The sequence below is a fragment of the Brachyhypopomus gauderio genome, unplaced genomic scaffold (assembly GCF_052324685.1).
Source record: "Brachyhypopomus gauderio isolate BG-103 unplaced genomic scaffold, BGAUD_0.2 sc52, whole genome shotgun sequence".
Taxonomy (NCBI): domain Eukaryota; kingdom Metazoa; phylum Chordata; class Actinopteri; order Gymnotiformes; family Hypopomidae; genus Brachyhypopomus; species Brachyhypopomus gauderio.
In genome coordinates this window covers 492,501-519,299 of record NW_027506877.1, presented here as the reverse complement: position 1 = coordinate 519,299, position 26,799 = coordinate 492,501, and the positions used below count along the sequence as shown (strand labels likewise).

Here is a 26,799-nt window from a genome sequence, read left to right as displayed (position 1 = left end):
GCGATTGGCGGGTTCACACACAAATAGGCATATTTTGGCCTCAATAGGCAAAAGGAAGCCCAAAAGGTCCTTTAGACCTAAAAGTGAAAAGAAGCTGTTTGGGTTTGGCCAGTGTGTGCTCTACAGATAGTGTGTGATGACATCTGCGTGTGTCAGAAAGGGAGACACAGAAATAGCACATCTGGCTAGGGCTGCATCTATGTGAATAATATAGGAAGGCCTGCATGTGTCTATACATGATTGGGCCTGTATATTACAGACAGAGAGAGATTGAGGGTGCCAGAGACTATGCTTTGTTAATTCACTCCTTGCACACCTTGCACGCCTAACATGACTGCCCGTGTATTCAAAGTATGAATGTAGTCTGCAAAGCCTGGCATTACATGACTGACATGACTGGCATAACCGATATGACTGGCATGACTGAAATGACATCACTGGCATGATGAACAAAAGTAATATGACTGATATGACTGACATAACTGGAATGAGTGACATGACTGGCATGACTGTAATGACATGACTGATATGACTGACATGACTTATGTCTGACATGACTGGACTGACATGACTGATATGACTGGACTGAAATGACTGACATGACTGGACTGACATGACTGTTATGACTGGACAGATATGCATACAAACTATACATACATTTAGGTAGAAGTGTGTGTGTGTGTGTGTGTGTGTGTGTGTGTGTGTGTGTGTGTGTGTGGTAGTGCATGTACTGAAACTATGACAACATATACTAATACATACATACATAAGTATACATAGAAACTATACATACATATAGGTATAAAGGTGTGTGTGTCTGTGTGTTTGTGTGAGAGAGAGAGACAAAAAAGAAGCCAAATATCAGTTTGTATGAGCATGTGTTAGTCACTGAGATATGGGTGGGTATGGCTAGGGAAGTGTCATTGTGAATGCTATAGGAAGGCCTGCTTGTGCCTGTATGTGTGTGTGCCTGGTTAATAGACACAGAGAGATCTAGGTAGCCAGAGCAATGTTTACTTAGGGCACAGAGATGGGAGGGGGAATGTGGGTGAGAGTGTGAGAGAGACTGAGAGTGTGAGTTTCAGCTTGCGTGCGTGTGAGAAGGAGAAGGTGACAGAGGGACTTTACATGCATTCTTATGCATTGTATATAATACTGCACTGTAGAGCCATACGATAACCGATTTAGATGAAACTTGACAAATTTGTTCAGGATGGGATTCTGAATGGGCTTGTGCATTTTGGTCAGAATTGGGTAAAATATGAAAGAGCTTTAAGAATATGAATATTATATGTATCGATGCTGTCCATTAAAAAAATATTTAGCAGGTATAAGTGTCCTCAAATTCAAAATCTTTGGATTGTTTTTTGATTTCACACTCTGTAGAGTATTATAAGACTTTGCTTGACATGATAGTATGAAAATCCTAGGAGGAGTATGAAAAATGATGATTTCAAACTATTATTAACTGTAAATAAACTGCATTTTTTAATAGGACATGTAATGGGAAAGTTGTTCGCACTACTGCAAGGAATCAAAAGAGTCCAATTGCATGTTCCCAAGTGGAATTATGTAGGGGATACACTTGCTTTTTTTGCAATAGCGCCCCCCAGTGGCCAATCGACACCCGGCTGGATTATGTCATAGGGGGCGTGCACTTGTCCACACCCAAGAGGTTTCGTGCAGATCGACCAATGGTAAGCCTGTCAAACGCGTGCCGATCACTGATTGGCCGATTACGTCAGCCATTTTGGAAGTATGGCATGTCTGCTTTAGGACCTGGTTTCCAGAGGCCCATAGATGATGTCTGTCAAGTTTCATGTGGATCGGCCAATCTGAGTGCATGGGGCAAATTTTTGCATGTTATAGCGCCCCCTAGCAGGTGAGGTATGGCAACCACTGCGAGCTGCCCCAGACCCTCACACGGAAGCTGTCTGTGAAGTGCCATCTCATTACATGCAAGTTTTCTTAAGTTAGAGTTCCATATGTGCAAAATTTACTATTGAATTTACGCCCCCTCATTTGATTGGCTTATACTGACTAGGTAGTGAAGAAATTAGCATTTTTGTTGGATACATTTTAAAGTTCAGACTCTTCTGAACGTTTTGATACCACATATGTGCACGTATGTGAAAAATCCAGGGACTAGTTCGCGCTCAAAGATGTGTGTGATTTTGCACATTATGCAAATTAACTCGAAATCTAAGTGGGCGGAGCTTAATGGTTGTATATTAATTGTCCTATTGAATTTAGTCAAGGAATGCATAGGAACTGGAATTTTGGTTCTAGGACCTACGGTGTAGGAGATATGGACAAAAAGTCAATATGGTCTGCTATAGCGCCACCATCAGGCCAATTTGGGGTCCCTGTATGGGAATCTGGTCCTTGGAGGTAACTGAACCTTTTTGCCAAGATTGGGTTTTCTAGGCATTACGGTCTAGGCTGCACGATGCATTTTATGTCAAAAAATGGGCAAAAGAATAAGAAAAATAAGAAAAATACCAGCAATTACAATAGGGTTCCCACACTATGTGTGTGTGAACCCTAAATATAGCCGCAAGCGGCAATTGCGGGTTCACACACGAAAAAGGCAAAAAAGCCCAAAAAATTGGCAAAATGATTCAGATCAGAAGTAAATCACATGCTGTGAGTAGCTTTGTGTGTATGTGTGTTTGTGTGTTTTTTGATTTAAGCAGTACATCTTGGCTTGAGCCAAGGAATACAATAGAAGTAGTATTTTGTTTCTAGGCCCTACAGTGTGAAAGATATTGGAAAATAAAAGTGAAAAGAAGCTGTTTGGGTTTGGCCAGTGTGTACTCTACAGATAGTTTGTGATGACATCTGCGTGTGTCAGAAAGGGAGACACAGAAATAGCACATCTGGCTAGGGCTGCATTTATGTGAACAATATAGGAAGGCCTGCATGTGTCTATACATGATTGGGCCTGTATATTACCGACAGAGAGAGATTGAGGGAGCCAGAGACTATGCTTTGTTAATTCACTCCTTGCACACCTTGCACGCCTAACATGACTGTCCGTGTATTCAAAGTATGAACGTAGTCTGCAAAGCCTGCCATAACATGACTGACATGACTGGCATGACTGACATAACTGATATGACTGGAATGACTTCACTGGCATGATGAACAAAAATAACATGACTGATATGACTGACAACTGGCATGACTGGAATGAGTGACATGACTAGCATGACTGTAATGACATGACTGATATGAGTGACATGACTGGCATGACATGACTGATATGACTGACACGACTTATGTCTGACATGACTGGACTGACATGACTGACATCTGCTTGTGTGAGAAAAGGAGACACAGAAATAGCACATCTGGCTAGGGCTGCATCTATGTGAACAATATAGGAAGGCCTGCATGTGTCTATACATAATTGGGCCTGTATATTACCGACAGAGAGAGATTGAGGGAGCCAGAGACTATGCTTTGTTAATTCACTCCTTGCACACCTTGCATGCCTAACATGACTGTCCGTGTATTCAAAGTATGAATGTGGACTAACATGACTGATATGACTGACATAACTGGCATGACTGTAATGATTTGATTATTTGACTTATATGACTGACATGACTGATATGACTGATATGACTGGACTGAAATGACTGGCATGGCATGCCTGATATGACTGATACGACTGACATTGCTGGCATGAATGACATATACTATACATATACTATAAATATGCATACAAACTATACATACATTTAGGTAGAAGTGTGTGTGTGTGTGTGTGTGTGTGTGTGTGTTTTAGTCAAAGAGTAATGGGTATACATGGCTAGGGCAGTGTGTATGTTAAACCTATAAGTAGGTGTGTGTGTGTGTGTGTGTGTGTGTGTGTGTGTGTGTGTGTGTGTGTGAGAGAGAGAGAGTGTGTTTTCAAAAACAGAAGCTAAACGTCAGTTTGTGTGTTTGTATCTGGGTTACTCATAGAGAAATGGGTAGGTATGGCAAGGGCAGTGTGAAAGCTACAGAGGCCTGTGTTTTTGTAAGTGCATGTGAAAGAGAGGGGGGGGAGGTAGAGCCCATGGGTTGTAAAGTGTTGGAAGCAAGGGGGAGTGTGAGGGGAGTGGAGGAGGGGGGGGCAGAGTGTGTGAGAAAGGCACGTGCGTGTGTGGCTTAGCAGCTGTGTATGCCTCCCTCCACTGCTTTGTATGGAAAATGAAAATATTCACTGTAGAGCTATTTGTGGACGGATTTGGCTCAAAATTGGCACATCGCACCACAATGGTCATGTGAATGTGGATTTCAATTTCCATAACAATCAGACATACTATGGCGTAGTTATTGAACTGGGAATTTGATGTGTTATGATGGTAGCATTATGATGCATATGAAAAATATTAATTTGTCAAAAACTTAGGATTTTTTCGCTAATCTTAGCATTTCAGAGTCTGCTGAGTATTACAAGGTGTGATTTAAGGTGATGGAGTTAAAATGCTAGGACTAGTATGAAAATGGCAAGTTATATATATTTGATAATAGTGAAAAAGTGGTACATTTTTGCAAAGCACATGTAATTACAAAGTTGCTAGGAATTCTGCATACAATCATATGAGTGCAAGCATTACTTGATAAGTGAAAATATGTAGGAGAAATTCTGGATTTTCTAGTATAGCGCCACCTAGTGGTGCAATTCCCTTCCAACATGGGTATGTCTTAGAGGGTGTGTACATGAACATACCATGTCAGTTTCATGTGTATGTACCTATGGTAAGTAGGTCAAATGGCCAATTAATTAAAATTAAAATTAATTGGCTTATGGCGGCCATGTTTTTTGAGTGATGAGGTCATCATTGTGTGTCTTGATACCACTTGACCCCATGATGATGCCTGTAAAGTTTTGGTTTGATGTGACTAATGGTTTCTGAGAAACAGTTTTTCCCATGTTATAGCGCCCCCTATTGGACAATCGTGGCCTGCTTTGACCTGTGACCTCTGAGTCATGTGTCCTAACAACTGATATATTTTCATGAAGATTGGTCAAAGCATTGCTGAGATATAGCTGCTGAAGTAAATTTGGCCACGCCTCAGAGCTATTGATTAACATGTGACAGCCAGGCTGTATGGAAATGTCACAATGTTGGCGATGGGTTTTGATAATGAGATTCTTCTGAGTAGTTTGATACCAAGACTGTGGTGATCAGACGAAAAACCAAGGAGTAGTAGACAAAAGTAGGTTTTGCATATTATGCAAATTAGCAAAAAATCTAAGTAGGCGGAGCTTCATAGTTGTATATGAAATGTCCTATTGAATTGAGCCAAGGAATGCATAGGAAGTGGAATTTTGTTTCTATGACTTATGGTATGGGATATATGGGCCAAAAAGTCACATAGTGTGCTATAGCGCCACCATCAGGCCGATGTGGGTCCCTATAAGTGAGTGTGGTCCTTTTGACCTAGAGAACAAGTTTGGCAAGTTTGGTGTGTCTAGGCCTTACGGTTTAGGCTGCAGAATGATTTATAGACAGCAAAATGGGAAAAAGAATAATAATAATAATAAGAAAAACGCTAACAATTACAATAGGGTTCCCACACTATGTGTGTGTGAACCCTAAAAACTCGAGCAATTACAATAGGGTTCCCACACTATGTGTGTGAACCCTAAATATAGCCGCAAGCGGCGATTGGCGGGTTCACACACAAATAGGCATATTTTGGCCTCAATAGGCAAAAGGAAGCCCAAAAGGTCCTTTAGACCTAAAAGTGAAAAGAAGCTGTTTGGGTTTGGCCAGTGTGTGCTCTACAGATAGAGTGTGATGACATCTGCGTGTGTCAGAAAGGGAGACACAGAAATAGCACATCTGGCTAGGGCTGCATCTATGTGAACAATATAGGAAGGCCTGCATTTGTCTATACATGATTGGGCCTGTATATTACAGACAGAGAGAGATTGAGGGTGCCAGAGACTATGCTTTGTTAATTCACTCCTTGCACACCTTGCACGCCTAACATGACTGCCCGTGTATTCAAAGTATGAATGTAGTCTGCAAAGCCTGGCATTACATGACTGACATGACTGGCATGACTGACATAACTGATATGACTGGCATGACTGAAATGACATCACTGGCATGATGAACAAAAGTAATATGACTGATATGACTGACATAACTGGAATGAGTGACATGACTGGCATGACTGTAATGACATGACTGATATGACTGACATGACTTATGTCTGACATGACTGGACTGACATGACTGATATGACTGGACTGAAATGACTGACATGACTGGACTGACATGACTGTTATGACTGGACAGATATGCATACAAACTATACATACATTTAGGTAGAAGTGTGTGTGTGTGTGTGTGTGTGTGTGTGTGTGTGTGTGTGTGTGTGTGTGTGTGTGGTAGTGTATGTACTCAAACTATGACAACATATACTAATACATACATACATAAGTATACATAGAAACTATACATACATATAGGTATAAAGGTGTGTGTGTCTGTGTGTTTGTGTGAGAGAGAGACAAAAAAGAAGCCAAATATCAGTTTGTATGAGCATGTGTTAGTCACTGGGATATGGGTGGGTATGGCTAGGGAAGTGTCATTGTGAATGCTATAGGAAGGCCTGCTTGCGCCTGTATGTGTGTGTGCCTGGTTAATAGACACAGAGAGATCTAGGTAGCCAGAGCAATGTTTACTTAGGGCACAGAGATGGGAGGGGGAATGTGGGTGAGAGTGTGAGAGAGACTGAGAGTGTGAGTTTCAGCTTGCGTGCGTGTGAGAAGGAGAAGGTGACAGAGGGACTTTACATGCATTTTTATGCATTGTATATAATACTGCACTGTAGAGCCATACGATAACCGATTTAGATGAAACTTGACAAATTTGTTGAGGATGGGATTCTGAATGGGCTTGTGCATTTTGGTCAGAATTGGATAAAATATGAAAGAGCTTTAAGAATATGAATATTATATGTATCGATGCTGTCCATTAAAAAAATATTTAGCAGGTATAAGTGTCCTCAAATCCAAAATCTTTGGATTGTTTTTTGATTTCACACTCTGTAGAGTATTATAAGACTTTGCTTGACATGATAGTATGAAAATCCTAGGAGGAGTATGAAAAGTGATGATTTCAAACTATTATTAACTGTAAATAAACTGTGCATTTTTTAATAGGACATGTAATGGGAAAGTTGTTCGCACTACTGCAAGGAATCAAAAGAGTCCAATTGCATGTTCCCAAGTGGAATTATGTAGGGGATACACTTGCTTTTTTTGCAATAGCGCCCCCCAGTGGCCAATCGACACCCGGCTGGATTATGTCATAGGGGGCGTGCACTTGTCCACACCCAAGAGGTTTCGTGCAGATCGACCAATGGTAAGCCTGTCAAACGCGTGCCGATCACTGATTGGCCGATTACGTCAGCCATTTTGGAAGTATGGCATGTCTGCTTTAGGACCTGGTTCCCAGAGGCCCATAGATGATGTCTGCCAAGTTTCATGTGGATCGGCCAATCTGAGTGCATGGGGCAAATTTTTGCATGTTATAGCGCCCCCTAGCAGGTGAGGTATGGCAACCTCTGCAAGCTGCCCCAGACCCTCACAGGGAAGCTGTCTGTGAAGTGCCATCTCATTACATGCAAGTTTTGTTAAGTTAGAGCTCCATATGCGCAAAATTTACTATTGAATTTACGCCCCCTCATTTGATTGGCTTATACTGACTAGGTAGTGAAGAAATTAGCATTTTTGTTGGATACATTTTAAAGTTCAGACTCTTCTGAACGTTTTGATACCACATATGTGCATGTATGTGAAAAATCCAGGGACTAGTTCGCGCTCAAAGATGTGTGTGATTTTGCACATTATGCAAATTAACTCGAAATCTAAGTGGGCGGAGCTAAAGGGTCCTAGAGGCTTTTTTGTTTGGTTTGATCCAAGGAATCCATCAGAAGTGGAATTTCGTTTCTATGACCTACGGTGTAGGAGATATGGACCAAAACGCAAAATGCTGCGCTATAGCGCCACCATCAGGCCAATGTGGGTCATTGTCTGGGTTTCCCTCATTGCACCTCTGGTGCACCTGTCTGACAAGTTTGGTGTTTCTGGGCCTTACGGTCTAGGCTGCAGTATGCGTTTTACAGCCTGAAAAATAATAATAATAAGAAGAAAAACTCGAGCAATTACAATAGGGTTCCCACACTATGTGTGTGAACCCTAAATATAGCCGCAAGCGGCGATTGGCGGGTTCACACACCAATAGGCATTTTGGCCTCAATAGGCAAAAGGAAGCCCAAAAGGTCTTTTAGACCTAAAAGTGAAAAGAAGCTGTTTGGGTTTGGCCAGTGTGTGCTCTACAGATGTAGAGTGTGTGATGACATCTGCATATGTCAGAAAGGGAGACACAGAAATAGCACATCTGGCTAGGGCTGCATCTATGTGAACAATATAGGAAAGCCTGCATGTGTCTATACATGATTGGGCCTGTATTGATTTGATGATTTGACTGACATGACTGATATGACTGGACTGAAATGACTGATATGACTGGACTGAAATGATTGGCATGACATGACTTACATGACTGGCATGACTGACATGACTGATGTAACTGACATGACTGGCATTTCTGATATGACTGACATCACTGGCATGACTGACATATACTATACATATACTATAGATATGCATACAAACTTTACATACATTTAGGTAGATGTGTGTGTGTGTGTGTGTGTGTGTGTGGTAGTGTATGTACTCAAACTATGACAACATATACTAATACATACATACATAAGTATACATAGAAACTATACATACATATAGGTATAAAGGTGTGTGTGTCTGTGTGTTTGTGTGAGAGAGAGAGAGAGACAAAAAAGAAGCCAAATATCAGTTTGTATGAGCATGTGTTAGTCACTGAGATATGGGTGGGTATGGCTAGGGAAGTGTCATTGTGAATGCTATAGGAAGGCCTGCTTGCACCTGTATGTGTGTGTGCCTGGTTAATAGACACAGAGAGATCTAGGTAGCCAGAGCAATGTTTACTTAGGGCACAGAGATGGGAGGGGGAATGTGGGTGAGAGTGTGAGAGAGACTGAGTGTGTGAGTTTCAGCTTGCGTGCGTGTGAGAAGGAGAAGGTGACAGAGGGACTTCACATGCATTCTTATGCATTGTATATAATACTGCACTGTAGAGCCATACAATAACCGATTTAGATGAAACTTGACAAATTTGTTCAGGATGGGATTCTGAATGGGCTTGTGCATTTTGGTCAGAATTGGGTAAAATATGAAAGAGCTTTAAGAATATGAATATTATATGTATCGATGCTGTCCATTAAAAAAATATTTAGCAGGTATAAGTGTCCTCAAATCCAAAATCTTTGGATTGTTTTTTGATTTCACACTCTGTAGAGTATTATAAGACTTTGCTTGACATGATAGTATGAAAATCCTAGGAGGAGTATGAAAAGTGATGATTTCAAACTATTATTAACTGTAAATAAATTGTGCATTTTTTAATAGGACATGTAATGGGAAAGTTGTTCGCACTACTGCAAGGAATCAAAAGAGTCCAATTGCATGTTCCCAAGTGGAATTATGTAGGGGATACACTTGCTTTTTTTGCAATAGCGCCCCCCAGTGGCCAATCGACACCCGGCTGGATTATGTCATAGGGGGTGTGCACTTGTCCACACCCAAGAGGTTTCGTGCAGATCGACCAATGGTAAGCCTGTCAAACGCGTGCCGATCACGGATTGGCCGATTACGTCAGCCATTTTGGAAGTATGGCATGTCTGCTTTAGGACCTGGTTCCCAGAGGCCCATAGATGATGTCTGTCAAGTTTCATGTGGATCGGCCAATTTGAGTGCATGGGGCAAATTTTTGCATGTTATAGCGCCCCCTAGCAGGTGAGGTATGGCAACCTCTGCGAGCTGCCCCAGACCCTCACAGGGAAGCTGTCTGTGAAGTGCCATCTCATTACATGCAAGTTTTCTTAAGTTAGAGCTCCATATGCGCAAAATTTACTATTGAATTTACGCCCCCTCATTTGATTGGTTTATACTGACTAGGTAGTGAAGAAATTAGCATTTTTGTTGGATACGTTTTAAAGTTCAGACTCTTCTGAACGTTTTGATACCACATATGTGCATGTATGTGAAAAATCCAGGGACTAGTTCGCGCTCAAAAATGTGTGTGATTTTGCACATTATGCAAATTAACTCGAAATCTAAGTGGGCGGAGCTTAATGGTTGTATATTAATTGTCCTATTGAATTTAGTCAAGGAATGTATAGGAACTGGAATTTTGGTTCTAGGACCTACGGTGTAGGAGATATGGACAAAAAGTCAATATGGTCTGCTATAGCGCCACCATCAGGCCAATTTGGGTCCCTGTATGGGAATCTGGTCCTTGGGGGTAACTGAACCTTTTTGCCAAGTTTGGGGTTTCTAGGCATTACGGTCTAGGCTGCACAATACGTTTTAGGTCAAAAAATGGGACAAAGAATAAGAAAGAAAAATCCTAACAATTACAATAGGGTTCCCACACTATGTGTGTGTGAACCCTAAATATAGCCGCAAGCGGCGATTGGCGGGTTCACACACAAATAGGCATATTTTGGCCTCAATAGGCAAAAGGAAGCCCAAAAGGTCCTTTAGACCTAAAGAAGCTGTTTGGGTTTGGCCAGTGTGTGCTCTACAGATAGTGTGTGATGACATCTGCGTGTGTCAGAAAGGGAAACACAGAAATAGCACATCTGGCTAGGGCTGCATCTATGTGAACAATATAGGAAGGCCTGCATGTGTCCATACATGATTGGGCCTGTATATCACCAACAGAGAGAGATTGAGGGAGCCAGAGACTATGCTTTGTTAATTCACTCCTTGCACACCTTGCACGCCTAACATGACTGCCCGTGTATTCAAAGTATGAATGTAGTCTGCAAAGCCTGCCATAACATGACTGGCATGACTGACATAACTGATATGACTGAAATGACATCACTGGCATGATGAACAAAAGTAACATGACTGATATGACTGACATAACTGGAATGAGTGACATGACTGGCATGACTGTAATGACATGACTGATATGACTGACATGACTTATATCTGACATGACTGGACTGACATGACTGGACTGACATGACTGTTATGACTGGACAGATATGCATACAAACTATACATACATTTAGGTAGAAGTGTGTGTGTGTGTGTGTGTGTGTGGTAGTGTATGTACTCAAACTATGACAACATATACTAATACATACATACATAAGTATACATAGAAACTATACATACATATAGGTATAAAGGTGTGTGTGTGTGTGTGTTTGTGTGAGAGAGAGACAAAAAAGAAGCCAAATATCAGTTTGTATGAGCATGTGTTAGTCACTAAGATATGGGTGGGTATGGCTAGGGAAGTGTCATTGTGAATGCTATAGGAAGGCCTGCTTGCGCCTGTATGTGTGTGTGCCTGGTTATTAATAGACACAGAGAGATCTAGGTAGCCAGAGCAATGTTTACTTAGGGCACAGAGATGGGAGGGGGAATGTGGGTGAGAGTGTGAGAGAGACTGAGTGTGTGAGTTTCAGCTTGCGTGCGTGTGAGAAGGAGAAGGTGACAGAGGGACTTTACATGCATTTTTATGCATTGTATATAATACTGCACTGTAGAGCCATACGATAACCGATTTAGATGAAACTTGACAAATTTGTTCAGGATGGGATTCTGAATGGGCTTGTGCATTTTGGTCAGAATTGGATAAAATATGAAAGAGCTTTAAGAATATGAATATTATATGTATCGATGCTGTCCATTAAAAAAATATTTAGCAGGTATAAGTGTCCTCAAATCCAAACTCTTTGGATTGTTTTTTGATTTCACACTCTGTAGAGTATTATAAGACTTTGCTTGACATGATAGTATGAAAATCCTAGGAGCAGTATGAAAAGTGATGATTTCAAACTGTTATTAACTGTAAATAAACTGTGCATTTTTTAATAGGACTTGTAATGGGAAAGTTGTTCGCACTACTGCAAGGAATCAAAAGAGTCCAATTGCATGTTCCCAAGTGGAATTATGTAGGGGATACACTTGCTTTTTTTGCAATAGCGCCCCCCAGTGGCCAATCGACACCCGGCTGGATTATGTCATAGGGGGCGTGCACTTGTCCACACCCAAGAGGTTTCGTGCAGATCGACCAATGGTAAGCCTGTCAAACGCGTGCCGATCACTGATTGGCCGATTACGTCAGCCATTTTGGAAGTATGGCATGTCTGCTTTAGGACCTGGTTTCCAGAGGCCCATAGATGATGTCTGTCAAGTTTCATGTGAATCGGCCAATCTGAGTGCATGGGGCAAATTTTTGCATGTTATAGCGCCCCCTAGCAGGTGAGGTATGGCAACCTCTGCGAGCTGCCCCAGACCCTCACACGGAAGCTGTCTGTGAAGTGCCATCTCATTACATGCAAGTTTTCTTAAGTTAGAGCTCCATATGTGCAAAATTTACTATTGAATTTACGCCCCTTCATTTGATTGGCTTATACTGACTAGGTAGTGAAGAAATTAGCATTTTTGTTGGATACATTTTAAAGTTCAGACTCTTCTGAACGTTTTGATACCACATATGTGCATGTCTGTGAAAAATCCAGGGACTAGTTCGCGCTCAAAGATGTGTGTGATTTTGCACATTATGCAAATTAACTCGAAATCTAAGTGGGCGGAGCTTAATGGTTGTATATTAATTGTCCTATTGAATTTAGTCAAGGAATGCATAGGAACTGGAATTTTGGTTCTAGGACCTACGGTGTAGGAGATATGGACAAAAAGTCAATATGCTCTGCTATAGCGCCACCATCAGGCCAATTTGGGTCCCTGTATGGGAATCTGGTCCTTGGAGTTAACTGAACCTTTTTGCCAAGATTGGGTTTTCTAGGCATTACGGTCTAGGCTGCACGATGCATTTTATGTCAAAAAATGGGCAAAAGAATAAGAAGAAAAAATATAGCCGCAAGCGGCGATTGGCGGGTTCACACACAAATAGGCATATTTTGGCCTCAATAGGCAAAAGGAAGCCCAAAAGGTCCTTTAGACCTAAAAGTGAAAAGAAGCTGTTTGGGTTTGGCCAGTGTGTGCTCTACAGATAGTGTGTGATGACATCTGCGTGTGTCAGAAAGGGAGACACAGAAATAGCACATCTGGCTAGGGCTGCATCTATGTGAACAATATAGGAAGGCCTGCATGTGTCTATACATGATTGGGCCTGTATATTACAGACAGAGAGAGATTGAGGGTGCCAGAGACTATGCTTTGTTAATTCACTCCTTGCACACCTTACACGCCTAACATGACTGCCCGTGTATTCAAAGTATGAATGTAGTCTGCAAAGCCTGGCATTACATGACTGACATGACTGGCATGACTGACATAACTGATATGACTGGCATGACTGAAATGACATCACTGGCATGATGAACAAAAGTAATATGACTGATATGACTGACATAACTGGAATGAGTGACATGACTGGCATGACTGTAATGACATGACTGATATGACTGACATGACTGGACTGACATGACTGTTATGACTGGACAGATATGCATACAAACTATACATACATTTAGGTAGAAGTGTGTGTGTGTGTGGTAGTGTATGTACTCAAACTATGACAACATATACTAATACATACATACATAAGTATACATAGAAACTATACATACATATAGGTATAAAGGTGTGTGTGTCTGTGTGTTTGTGTGAGAGAGAGAGACAAAAAAGAAGCCAAATATCAGTTTGTATAAGCATGTGTTAGTCACTGAGATATGGGTGGGTATGGCTAGGGAAGTGTCATTGTGAATGCTATAGGAAGGCCTGCTTGCGCCTGTATGTGTGTGTGCCTGGTTAATAGACACAGAGAGATCTAGGTAGCCAGAGCAATGTTTACTTAGGGCACAGAGATGGGAGGGGGAATGTGGGTGAGAGTGTGAGAGAGACTGAGAGTGTGAGTTTCAGCTTGCGTGCGTGTGAGAAGGAGAAGGTGACAGAGTGACTTTACATGCATTTTTATGCATTGTATATAATACTGCACTGTAGAGCCATACGATAACCGATTTAGATGAAACTTGACAAATTTGTTGAGGATGGGATTCTGAATGGGCTTGTGCATTTTGGTCAGAATTGGATAAAATATGAAAGAGCTTTAAGAATATGAATATTATATGTATCGATGCTGTCCATTAAAAAAATATTTAGCAGGTATAAGTGTCCTCAAATCCAAAATCTTTGGATTGTTTTTTGATTTCACACTCTGTAGAGTATTATAAGACTTTGCTTGACATGATAGTATGAAAATCCTAGGAGGAGTATGAAAAGTGATTATTTCAAACTATTATTAACTGTAAATAAACTGTGCATTTTTTAATAGGACATGTAATGGGAAAGTTGTTCGCACTACTGCAAGGAATCAAAAGAGTCCAATTGCATGTTCCCAAGTGGAATTATGTAGGGGATACACTTGCTTTTTTTGCAATAGCGCCCCCCAGTGGCCAATCGACACCCGGCTGGATTATGTCATAGGGGGCGTGCACTTGTCCACACCCAAGAGGTTTTGTGCAGATCGACCAATGGTAAGCCTATCAAACGCGTGCCGATCACTGATTGGCCGATTACGTCAGCCATTTTGGAAGTATGGCATGTCTGCTTTAGGACCTGGTTCCCAGAGGCCCATAGATGATGTCTGCCAAGTTTCATGTGGATCGGCCAATCTGAGTGCACGGGGCAAATTTTTGCATGTTATAGCGCCCCCTAGCAGGTGAGGTATGGCAACCTCTGCGAGCTGCCCCAGACCCTCACACGGAAGCTGTCTGTGAAGTGCCATCTCATTACATGCAAGTTTTCTTAAGTTAGAGCTCCATATGTGCAAAATTTACTATTGAATTTACGCCCCCTCATTTGATTGGCTTATACTGACTAGGTAGTGAAGAAATTAGCATTTTTGTTGGATACATTTTAAAGTTCAGACTCTTCTGAACGTTTTGATACCACATATGTGCATGTCTGTGAAAAATCCAGGGACTAGTTCGCGCTCAAAGATGTGTGTGATTTTGCACATTATGCAAATTAACTCGAAATCTAAGTAGGCGGAGCTTAATGGTTGTATATTAATTGTCCTATTGAATTTAGTCAAGGAATGCATAGGAACTGGAATTTTGGTTCTAGGACCTACGGTGTAGGAGATATGGACAAAAAGTCAATATGCTCTGCTATAGCGCCACCATCAGGCCAATTTGGGTCCCTGTATGGGAATCTGGTCCTTGGAGTTAACTGAACCTTTTTGCCAAGTTTGGGGTTTCTAGGCATTACGGTCTAGGCTGCACGATGCATTTTATGTCAAAAAATGGGCAAAAGAATAAGAAGAAAAATAAGAAAAAATATAGCCGCAAGCGGCGATTGGCGGGTTCACACACCAATAGGCATTTTGGCCTCAATAGGCAAAAGGAAGCCCAAAAGGTCCTTTAGACCTAAAAGTGAAAAAAAAGCTGTTTGGGTTTGGCCAGTGTGTGCTCTACAGATGTAGAGTGTGATGACATCTGCGTGTGTCAGAAAGGGAGACACAAAAATAGCACATCTGGCTAGAGCTGCATCTATGTGAACAGTATAGGAAGGCCTGCACTTGTCTATACATGATTGGGCCTCTATATTACTGACAGAGAGAGATTGAGGGAGCCAGAGACTATGCTTTGTTATTTCACTCCTTGCACACGTAGCACGCCTAACATGACTGCCTGTGTATTCAAAGTATGAATGTAGTCTGCAAAGCCTGGCATAACTGATATGACTGGCATGACTGGAATGACATCTCTGGCATGACGAACAAAATTAACATGACTGACATAACTGGCATGACTAATGATTTGAAGATTTGACTGACATGACTGATAGGACTGATATGACTGGACTGAAATGATTGGCATGACATGACTTACATGACTGGCAGAACATGACTGGCATCACTGACATGACTGATATAACTGACATGACTGGACTGGCATGTCTGATATGACTGACATCACTGGTATGACTGACATATACTATACATATACTATAGATATGCATACAAACTATACATACATTTAGGTAGAAGTGTGTGTGTGTGTGTGTGTGTGTGTGTGTGTGGTAGTATATGTATTCAAACTATGACAACATATACTAATACATACATACATAAATATACATAGAAACTATACATACATATAGGTATAAAGGTGTGTGTGTCTGTGTGTTTGTGTGAGAGAGAGAGACAAAAAAGAAGCCAAATATCAGTTTGTATGAGCATGTGTTAGTCACTGAGATATGGGTGGGTATGGCTAGGGAAGTGTCATTGTGAATGCTATAGGAAGGCCTGCTTGCGCCTGTATGTGTGTGTGCCTGGTTCATAGACACAGAGAGATCTAGGTAGCCAGAGCAATGTTTACTTAGGGCACAGAGATGGGAGGGGGAATGTGGGTGAGAGTGTGAGAGAGACTGAGAGTGTGAGTTTCAGGCTGCGTGCGTGTGAGAAGGAGAAGGTGACAGAGGGACTTTACATGCATTCTTATGCATTGTATATAATACTGCACTGTAGAGCCATACGATAACCGATTTAGATGAAACTTGACAAATTTGTTCAGGATGGGATTCTGAATGGGCTTGTGCATTTTGGTCAGAATTGGGTAAAATATGAAAGAGCTTTAAGAATATGAATATTATATGTATCGATGCTGTCCATAAAAAAAATATTTAGCAGGTATAAGTGTCCTCAAATCCAAAATCTTTGGATTGTTTTTTGATTTCACACTCTGTAGAGTATTATAAGACTTTGCTTGACATGATAGTATGAAAATCCTAGGAGGAGTATGAAAAGTGATGATTTCAAACTATTATTAACTGTAAATAAACTGTGCATTTTTTAATAGGACATGTAATGGGAAAGTTGTTCGCACTACTGCAAGGAATCAAAAGAGTCCAATTGCATGTTCCCAAGTGGAATTATGTAGGGGATACACTTGCTTTTTTTGCAATAGCGCCCCCCAGTGGCCAATCGACACCCGGCTGGATTATGTCATAGGGGGCGTGCACTTGTCCACACCCAAGAGGTTTCGTGCAGATCGACCAATGGTAAGCCTGTCAAACGCATGCCGATCACTGATTGGCCGATTACGTCAGCCATTTTAGAAGTATGGCATGTCTGCTTTAGGACCTGGTTTCCAGAAGCCCATAGATGATGTCTGTCAAGTTTCATGTGGATCGGCCAATCTGAGTGCATGGGGCAAATTTTTGCATGTTATAGCGCCCCCTAGCAGGTGAGGTATGGCAACCTCTGCGAGCTGCCCCAGACCCTCACAGGGAAGCTGTCTGTGAAGTGCCATCTCATTACATGCAAGTTTTCTTAAGTTAGAGCTCCATATGCGCAAAATTTACTATTGAATTTACGCCCCCTCATTTGATTGGCTTATACTGACTAGGTAGTGAAGAAATTAGCATTTTTGTTGGATACATTTTAAAGTTCAGACTCTTCTGAACGTTTTGATACCACATATGTGCATGTATGTGAAAAATCCAGGGACTAGTTCGCGCTCAAATATGTGTGTGATTTTGCACATTATGCAAATTAACTCGAAATCTAAGTGGGCGGAGCTTAATGGTTGTATATTAATTGTCCTATTGAATTTAGTCAAGGAATGTATAGGAACTGGAATTTTGGTTCTAGGACTTACGGTGTAGGAGATATGGACAAAACGTCAATATGGTCTGCTATAGCGCCACCATCAGGCCAATTTGGGTCCCTGTATGGGAATCTGGTCCTTGGAGTTAACTGAACCTTTTTGCCAAGTTTGGGGTTTCTAGGCATTACGGTCTAGGCTGCACAATACGTTTTAGGTCAAAAAATGGGACAAAGAATAATAAGAAAGAAAAATTCTAACAATTACAATAGGGTTCCCACACTATGTGTGTGTGAACCCTAAAAACTCGAGCAATTACAATAGGGTTCCCACACTATGTGTGTGAACCCTAAAAAACCCTAACAATTACAATAGGGTTCCCACACTATGTGTGTGAACCCTAACAAGCGGCGATTGGCGGGTTCACACACAAATAGGCATATTTTGGCCTCAATAGGCAAAAGGAAGCCCAAAAGGTCCTTTAGACCTAAAAGTGAAAAGAAGCTGTTTGGGTTTGGCCAGTGTGTGCTCTACAGATAGTGTGTGATGACATCTGCGTGTGTCAGAAAGGGAGACACAGAAATACCACATCTGGCTAGGGCTGCATCTATGTGAACAATATAGGAAGGCCTGCATGTGTCTATACATGATTGGGCCTGTATATTACAGACAGAGAGAGATTGAGGGTGCCAGAGACTATGCTTTGTTAATTCACTCCTTGGACACCTTGCACGCCTAACATGACTGCCCGTGTATTCAAAGTATGAATGTAGTCTGCAAAGCCTGCCATAACATGACTGACATGACTGGCATGACTAACATAACTGATATGACTGAAATGACATCACTGGCATGATGAACAAAAGTAACATGACTGATATGACTGACATAACTGGAATGAGTGACATGACTGGCATGACTGTAATGACATGACTGATATGTCTGACATGACTGGACTGACATGACTGATATGACTGGACTGACATGACTGATATGACTGGACTGACATGACTGTTATGACTGGACAGATATGCATACAAACTATACATACATTTAGGTAGAAATGTGTGTGTGTGTGTGTGTGTGTGGTAGTGTATGTACTCAAACTATGACAACATATACTAATACATACATACATAAGTATACATAGAAACTATACATACATATAGGTATAAAGGTGTGTGTGTCTGTGTGTTTGTGTGAGAGAGAGACAAAAAAGAAGCCAAATATCAGTTTGTATGAGCATGTGTTAGTCACTGAGATATGGGTGGGTATGGCTAGGGAAGTGTCATTGTGAATGCTATAGGAAGGCCTGCTTGCGCCTGTATGTGTGTGTGCCTGGTTAATAGACACAGAGAGATCTAGGTAGCCAGAGCAATGTTTACTTAGGGCACAGAGATGGGAGGGGGAATGTGGGTGAGAGTGTGATAGAGACGGAGTGTGTGAGTTTCAGCTTGCGTGCGTGTGAGAAGGAGAAGGTGACAGAGGGACTTTACATGCATTTTTATGCATTGTATATAATACTGCACTGCAGAGCCATACGATAACCGATTTAGATGAAACTTGACAAATTTGTTCAGGATGGGATTCTGAATGGGCTTGTGCATTTTGGTCAGAATTGGATAAAATATGAAAGAGCTTTAAGAATATGAATATTATATGTATCGATGCTGTCCATTAAAAAAATATTTAGCAGGTATAAGTGTCCTCAAATCCAAAATCTTTGGATTGTTTTTTGATTTCACACTCTGTAGAGTATTATAAGACTTTGCTTGACATGATAGTATGAAAATCCTAGGAGCAGTATGAAAAGTGATGATTTCAAACTGTTATTAACTGTAAGTAAACTGTGCATTTTTTAATAGGACTTGTAATGGGAAAGTTGTTCGCACTACTGCAAGGAATCAAAAGAGTCCAATTGCATGTTCCCAAGTGGAATTATGTAGGGGATACACTTGCTTTTTTTGCAATAGCGCCCCCCAGTGGCCAATCGACACCCGGGTGGATTATGTCATAGGGGGCGTGCACTTGTCCACACCCAAGAGGTTTCGTGCAGATCGACCAATGGTAAGCCTGTCAAACGCGTGCCGATCACTGATTGGCAGATTACGTCAGCCATTTTGGAAGTATGGCATGTCTGCTTTAGGACCTGGTTTCCAGAGGCCCATAGATGATGTCTGTCAAGTTTCATGTGGATCGGCCAATCTGAGTGCATGGGGCAAATTTTTGCATGTTATAGCGCCCCCTAGCAGGTGAGGTATGGCAACCTCTGCGAGCTGCCCCAGACCCTCACACGGAAGCTGTCTGTGAAGTGCCATCTCATTACATGCAAGTTTTCTTAAGTTAGAGCTCCATATGTGCAAAATTTACTATTGAATTTACGCCCCCTCATTTGATTGGCTTATACTGACTAGGTAGTGAAGAAATTAGCATTTTTGTTGGATACATTTTAAAGTTCAGACTCTTCTGAACGTTTTGATACCACATATGTGCATGTCTGTGAAAAATCCAGGGACTAGTTCGCGCTCAAAGATGTGTGTGATTTTGCACATTATGCAAATTAACTCGAAATCTAAGTGGGCGGAGCTTAATGGTTGTATATTAATTGTCCTATTGAATTTAGTCAAGGAATGCATAGGAACTGGAATTTTGGTTCTAGGACCTACGGTGTAGGAGATATGGACAAAAAGTCAATATGCTCTGCTATAGCGCCACCATCAGGCCAATTTGGGTCCCTGTATGGGAATCTGGTCCTTGGAGTTAACTGAACCTTTTTGCCAAGATTGGGTTTTCTAGGCATTACGGTCTAGGCTGCACGATGCATTTTATGTCAAAAAATGGGCAAAAGAATAAGAAGAAAAATAAGAAAAATACCAGCAATTACAATAGGGTTCCCACACTGTGTGTGTGAACCCTAATAATATAGCCGCAAGCGGCGATTGGCGGGTTCACACACCAATAGGCATTTTGGCCTCAATAGGCAAAAGGAAGCCCAAAAGGTCCTTTAGACCTAAAAGTGAAAAGAAGCTGTTTGGGTTTGGCCAGTGTGTGCTCTACAGATAGAGTGTGATGACATCTGCGTGTGTCAGAAAGGGAGACACAAAAATAGCACATCTGGCTAGGGCTGCATCTATGTGAACAGTATAGGAAGGCCTGCACTTGTCTATACATGATTGGGCCTCTATATTACTGACAGAGAGAGATTGAGGGAGCCAGAGACTATGTTTTGTTATTTCACTCCTTGTACACATAGCACGCCTAACATGACTGCCCGTGTAATCAAAGTATGAATGTAGTCTGCAAAGCCTGGCATTACATGACTGACATGACTGGCATAACTGGCATGACTGTAATGATTTGATGATTTGACTGACATGACTGATATGACTGGACTGAAATGACTGATATGACTGGACTGAAATGATTGGCATGACATGACTTACATGACTGGCAGAACATGACTGATATAACTGACATGACTGGACTGGCATGTCTGATATGACTGACATCACTGGTATGACTGACATATACTATACATATACTATAGATATGCATACAAACTATACATACATTTAGGTAGAAGTGTGTGTGTGTGTGTGTGTGTGTGTGTGTGTGGTAGTATATGTATTCAAACTATGACAACATATACTAATACATACATACATAAATATACATAGAAACTATACATACATATAGGTATAAAGGTGTGTGTGTCTGTGTGTTTGTGTGAGAGAGAGAGACAAAAAAGAAGCCAAATATCAGTTTGTATGAGCATGTGTTAGTCACTGAGATATGGGTGGGTATGGCTAGGGAAGTGTCATTGTGAATGCTATAGGAAGGCCTGCTTGCGCCTGTATGTGTGTGTGCCTGGTTCATAGACACAGAGAGATCTAGGTAGCCAGAGCAATGTTTACTTAGGGCACAGAGATGGGAGGGGGAATGTGGGTGAGAGTGTGAGAGAGACTGAGAGTGTGAGTTTCAGGCTGCGTGCGTGTGAGAAGGAGAAGGTGACAGAGGGACTTTACATGCATTCTTATGCATTGTATATAATACTGCACTGTAGAGCCATACGATAACCGATTTAGATTAAACTTGACAAATTTGTTCAGGATGGGATTCTGAATGGGCTTGTGCATTTTGGTCAGAATTGGGTAAAATATGAAAGAGCTTTAAGAATATGAATATTATATGTATCGATGCTGTCCATAAAAAAAATATTTAGCAGGTATAAGTGTCCTCAAATCCAAAATCTTTGGATTGTTTTTTGATTTCACACTCTGTAGAGTATTATAAGACTTTGCTTGACATGATAGTATGAAAATCCTAGGAGGAGTATGAAAAGTGATGATTTCAAACTATTATTAACTGTAAATAAACTGTGCATTTTTTAATAGGACATGTAATGGGAAAGTTGTTCGCACTACTGCAAGGAATCAAAAGAGTCCAATTGCATGTTCCCAAGTGGAATTATGTAGGGGATACACTTGCTTTTTTTGCAATAGCGCCCCCCAGTGGCCAATCGACACCCGGCTGGATTATGTCATAGGGGGCGTGCACTTGTCCACACCCAAGAGGTTTCGTGCAGATCGACAAATTGTAAGCCTGTCAAACGCGTGCCGATCACTGATTGGCCGATTACGTCAGCCATTTTGGAAGTATGGCATGTCTGCTTTAGGACCTGGTTTCCAGAAGCCCATAGATGATGTCTGTCAAGTTTCATGTGGATCGGCCAATCTGAGTGCATGGGGCAAATTTTTGCATGTTATAGCGCCCCCTAGCAGGTGAGGTATGGCAACCTCTGCGAGCTGCCCCAGACCCTCACAGGGAAGCTGTCTGTGAAGTGCCATCTCATTACATGCAAGTTTTCTTAAGTTAGAGCTCCATATGCGCAAAATTTACTATTGAATTTACGCCCCCTCATTTGATTGGCTTATACTGACTAGGTAGTGAAGAAATTAGCATTTTTGTTGGATACATTTTAAAGTTCAGACTCTTCTGAACGTTTTGATACCACATATGTGCATGTATGTGAAAAATCCAGGGACTAGTTCGCGCTCAAAGATGTGTGTGATTTTGCACATTATGCAAATTAACTCGAAATCTAAGTGGGCGGAGCTTAATGGTTGTATATTAATTGTCCTATTGAATTTAGTCAAGGAATGTATAGGAACTGGAATTTTGGTTCTAGGACTTACGGTGTAGGAGATATGGACAAAAAGTCAATATGGTCTGCTATAGCGCCACCATCAGGCCAATTTGGGTCCCTGTATGGGAATCTGGTCCTTGGAGTTAACTGAACCTTTTTGCCAAGTTTGGGGTTTCTAGGCATTACGGTCTAGGCTGCACAATACGTTTTAGGTCAAAAAATGGGACAAAGAATAAGAAAGAAAAATCCTAACAATTACAATAGGGTTCCCACACTATGTGTGTGTGAACCCTAATAAGAAAAATACCAGCAATTACAATAGGGTTCCCACACTGTGTGTGTGAACCCTAAAAATAGACATTCAACACCTAGCCCACATTCAACACTTAGCCCACATTCAACACTTAGCCCACATTCAACACCTAGCCCACATTCAACACCTAGCCCACATTCAACACTTAGCCCACATTCAACACCTAGTCCACATTCAACACCTACCCCACATTCAACACCTAGTCCACATTCAACACCTAGTCCACATTCAACACTTAGCCTACATTCAACACTTAGCCTACATTCAACACTTAGCCCACATTCAACACCTAGCCCACATTCAACACCTAGCCCACATTCAACACTTAGCCCACATTCAACACCTAGTCCACATTCAACACTTAGCCTACATTCAACACTTAGCCCACATTCAACACCTAGCCCACATTCAACACTTAGCCCACATTCAACACTTAGCCTACATTCAACACCTAGTCCACATTCAACACTTAGCCCACATTCAACACTTAGCCTACATTCAACACCTAGTCCACATTCAACACCTAGTCCACATTCAACACCTAGTCCATATTCAAACTCTAGTCCACATTCAACATTCAGTCCACATTCAACACCCGGCCCACATTCTTGTTCCCACAGCACTATTCAAAGCTGAAAAGTAATCATTCCTCCTGGTCCCCTGTGAACTGTAAATAAGTGGAGGACAGGGTTAAGTTGAGGACAGGGGTAGCTCAGGAGTTACGGTACTGGACTAGTAATGCAAGGCAGATCATTGCCAAGCCCGTGACTGTTAGACCCCTGAGCAAAGCACCTAACTCTGCTCAAATTGAACTAGGCCACAGTTGTAAGCTGCTTTGGATAAAACCATCCGCACAATGCTGTAAAATTTGATTTGGTTTTAAACGACTTTGCTGTTTGTTAACAGGATAAATTAACATGTTATTTTTATATCGTATATATTTAATTTAATGTTAAACAGGGTGCTTAAACATTTTTTATCTGCCTTAATAAGATAATTGCAGTTATCTTCAGTTATATAATTAATAGAATTCCTGAAATGGTTTGCTTGTATGAAGTGTTTGCTTGAGCCATGTAGGCAGGTACACGTGCTCGTTTGTACCCGATCAGGATTTTACCAGCGCCGCCTCATTCGGAGACAGGAGGAGCCTTGTAAGGACCTGAATACCTGCCGTTCGTGTTTCATCACTTGGTCCTTGTAAGTACCTGAACACCTGCTGCTCGCGTTTGATCACTTGGTTTTGGAAGACAGTGCTGTGAAATGGCAAAGAAGTTACATTATCTTTCTGTGTGTAATGTAGAGAAGTGTGTGTAGTGTTGTGTTAAACCTGTGAGGCTGGTATTGTGAGGCTGAGAATGTGAGGTTGGTAATGTGAGGCTGAGAATGTGAGGTTGGTAATGTGAGGCTGAGAATGTGAGGTCGGTAATGTGAGGTTGGCAGGGTGAGGTAGAGAATGTGAGGTTGTTAATGTGAGGTAGAGAATGAGAGGTTGGTAATGTGAGGTTGTTAATGTGAGGCTGAGAATGTGAGATCGGTAATGTGAGGTTGGCAATGTGAGGTAGAGAATGTGAGGTTGTTAATGTGAGGTAGAGAATGTGAGGTTGGTAATGTGAGGATGGTAATGTGAGGTAGAGAATGTGAGGTTGTTAATGTGAGGTAGAGAATGTGAGGTTGGTAATGTGATGATGGTAATGTGATGTAGAGAATGTGAGGTTGGTAATGTGAGGCTGAGAATGAGAGGTAGAGCATGTGTGGTTGGTAATGTGAGGTAAACAATGTGAGGTTGGTAATGTGAGGTTGTTAATGTGAGGCTGAGAATGTGAAGTTGGTAATGTGAGGTAAACAATGTGAGGTTGGTAATGTGAGGTTTGTATTGCTGTAAATGATCACACGCAAACACTGTAAGGCGACTCTAAGTTGTTAGTGGGCTGTTGGTTGGCTCATATCTTTTTCTAGGTATGAAATGATTTTGTGCTACTTCTATTCCTGTGGAAATCTGCTGGTTGTGCTCTGCATGAAGGCAGCCTGCAGGCGAGGTGTATATTCCTGTGGACAGAGGAGATAGATGTGTGTGTGTGTGTGTGTGTGTGTGTGTGTGTGTGTGTGTGTGTGTGTGTGTGTGTGTGTGTGTGTGACTGATCGGAAGTGAGTGATTCAGTAAAGCACGGAACATATAAACAGGTATTTTTCCTTTTGGATATAACTGCGTAAAACTAGCGCACTTCGCCGTGCGCACGCTCCTGCGCGTGAGTGTTGCGCGTGCGTGTTTGTGCTTGCGTGCGTTTCCAATGCCATTTCAACAGCACTTTGTCTTTATCTTCTGGAGGAGCTTCTCTGATGGGAAACCGCAGGTTCAGATAAGAGGAAGGAGGCGTGCGGCTGCAGGTCTGGCCACTGAGCCGAGTGTGAAAGAGCAGGTCCCCCAGCACAAGAGCACGGCTGTCGCTAACCTCACACGCTAACCTCACACGCACTTCAAACCAAACCTCTGCTAGTGCACACATGCGTGTGGGGACCGCCTCTCTCTCTCTCTCTCTCTCTCTCTCTCTCACTCTCTCTCTCCCTCTCTCTCTCTCTCTCTCTCTCTCTCTCTCTGTCCGTTTTCTTTTCTTCTAATAGGTTAAGTGTGCTGTGTACAGTGGCGTGGGAGTGCAGGGACTGCTAGCAGGGGTTTGGACACGCTGCCGGAGTTTGTTGCCATCATTCTGTCTTCAGAAGTCATGGCTAATTTCACACTTCACCAGCCATGGACTAATGCACAAACTGTCTTTAAGGTTGATTTTTTCTGCTGCCCTGACCCACCACCTCAGAGTTCACCAGGGGTTTGTGCTTTATTGAAGATACAATTTAATGAAAATGCTTTTCATTTTAAGCAAACATTTTTTCCTTAAGAAAGTTATTTTCCTTGAGATTTACTCCCCATTATCACATGTTAAGGCGTATTACTGAGTAATTAGCCTAACCATACAACAGTGATAGTGAGTAATCCTTATATAAACAAGTCTGTACACACCAGCCTCCCCTAGCAGAACTCACACGGACCAGACGCAGCAACAAAAGAGTGCTTGTCACACTGCTGTCTGATATGCTGTGACCTCCCTCGTCCCTGGGGTGGACACAACTTCTCTTCCCACTCTGTTGGCGGATAGACAAAGAGTGTGATGGAACACACACACACACACACACACACACACACACACACACACACACACACACACACACACACACACACACATGCTCTCTGACCCCTGTCTGTCTGAGAACATGGATGGCTTCAGTGACACACCATGGGACTGTGTGGAGTGAGAGGTTGAATATGTGAATGTGTGAGACAGAACTGGAAGCAGGTGTGACAGATGGAGACTCTGGAGGATTTTTGCCTTATATAACACACACACACACACACACACACACATACACACTTCAAACGATTTTCAATGTCTGTTCCTCCTCTTCTCATGAATGAGCTGTGTGAGGAGCAGGTGTGAGGAGCAGGTGTGAGGGGCAGGTGTGAGGGGCAGGTGTGAGGAGCAGGTGTGAGGAGCAGGTGTGAGGAGCAGGTGTGAGGGGCAGGTGTGAGGAGCAGGTGTGAGGAGCAGGTGTGAGGAGCAGGTGTGAGGGGCAGGTGTGA

The 26,799-nt window shown here is 41.9% G+C and overlaps 1 protein-coding gene across 2 annotated transcripts in view; it reads left to right on the top strand.

Moving 5' to 3' along the window:
* The window catches only part of htr2cl1 (5-hydroxytryptamine (serotonin) receptor 2C, G protein-coupled-like 1), a 100,103-nt gene that overhangs the window by 15,472 nt on the left and 57,832 nt on the right, over positions 1-26,799 (top strand). The window contains exon 1 of one of the 2 annotated variants that reach the window (XM_076987479.1): positions 24,304-24,365. The exons of the other annotated variant lie outside the window; for it this stretch is intronic. The gene's annotated coding sequence lies outside the window, so the exon portion shown is untranslated. Of the gene's footprint in view, positions 1-24,303; positions 24,366-26,799 lie in introns of those variants that run through there. 2 annotated transcript variants of the gene reach the window in all.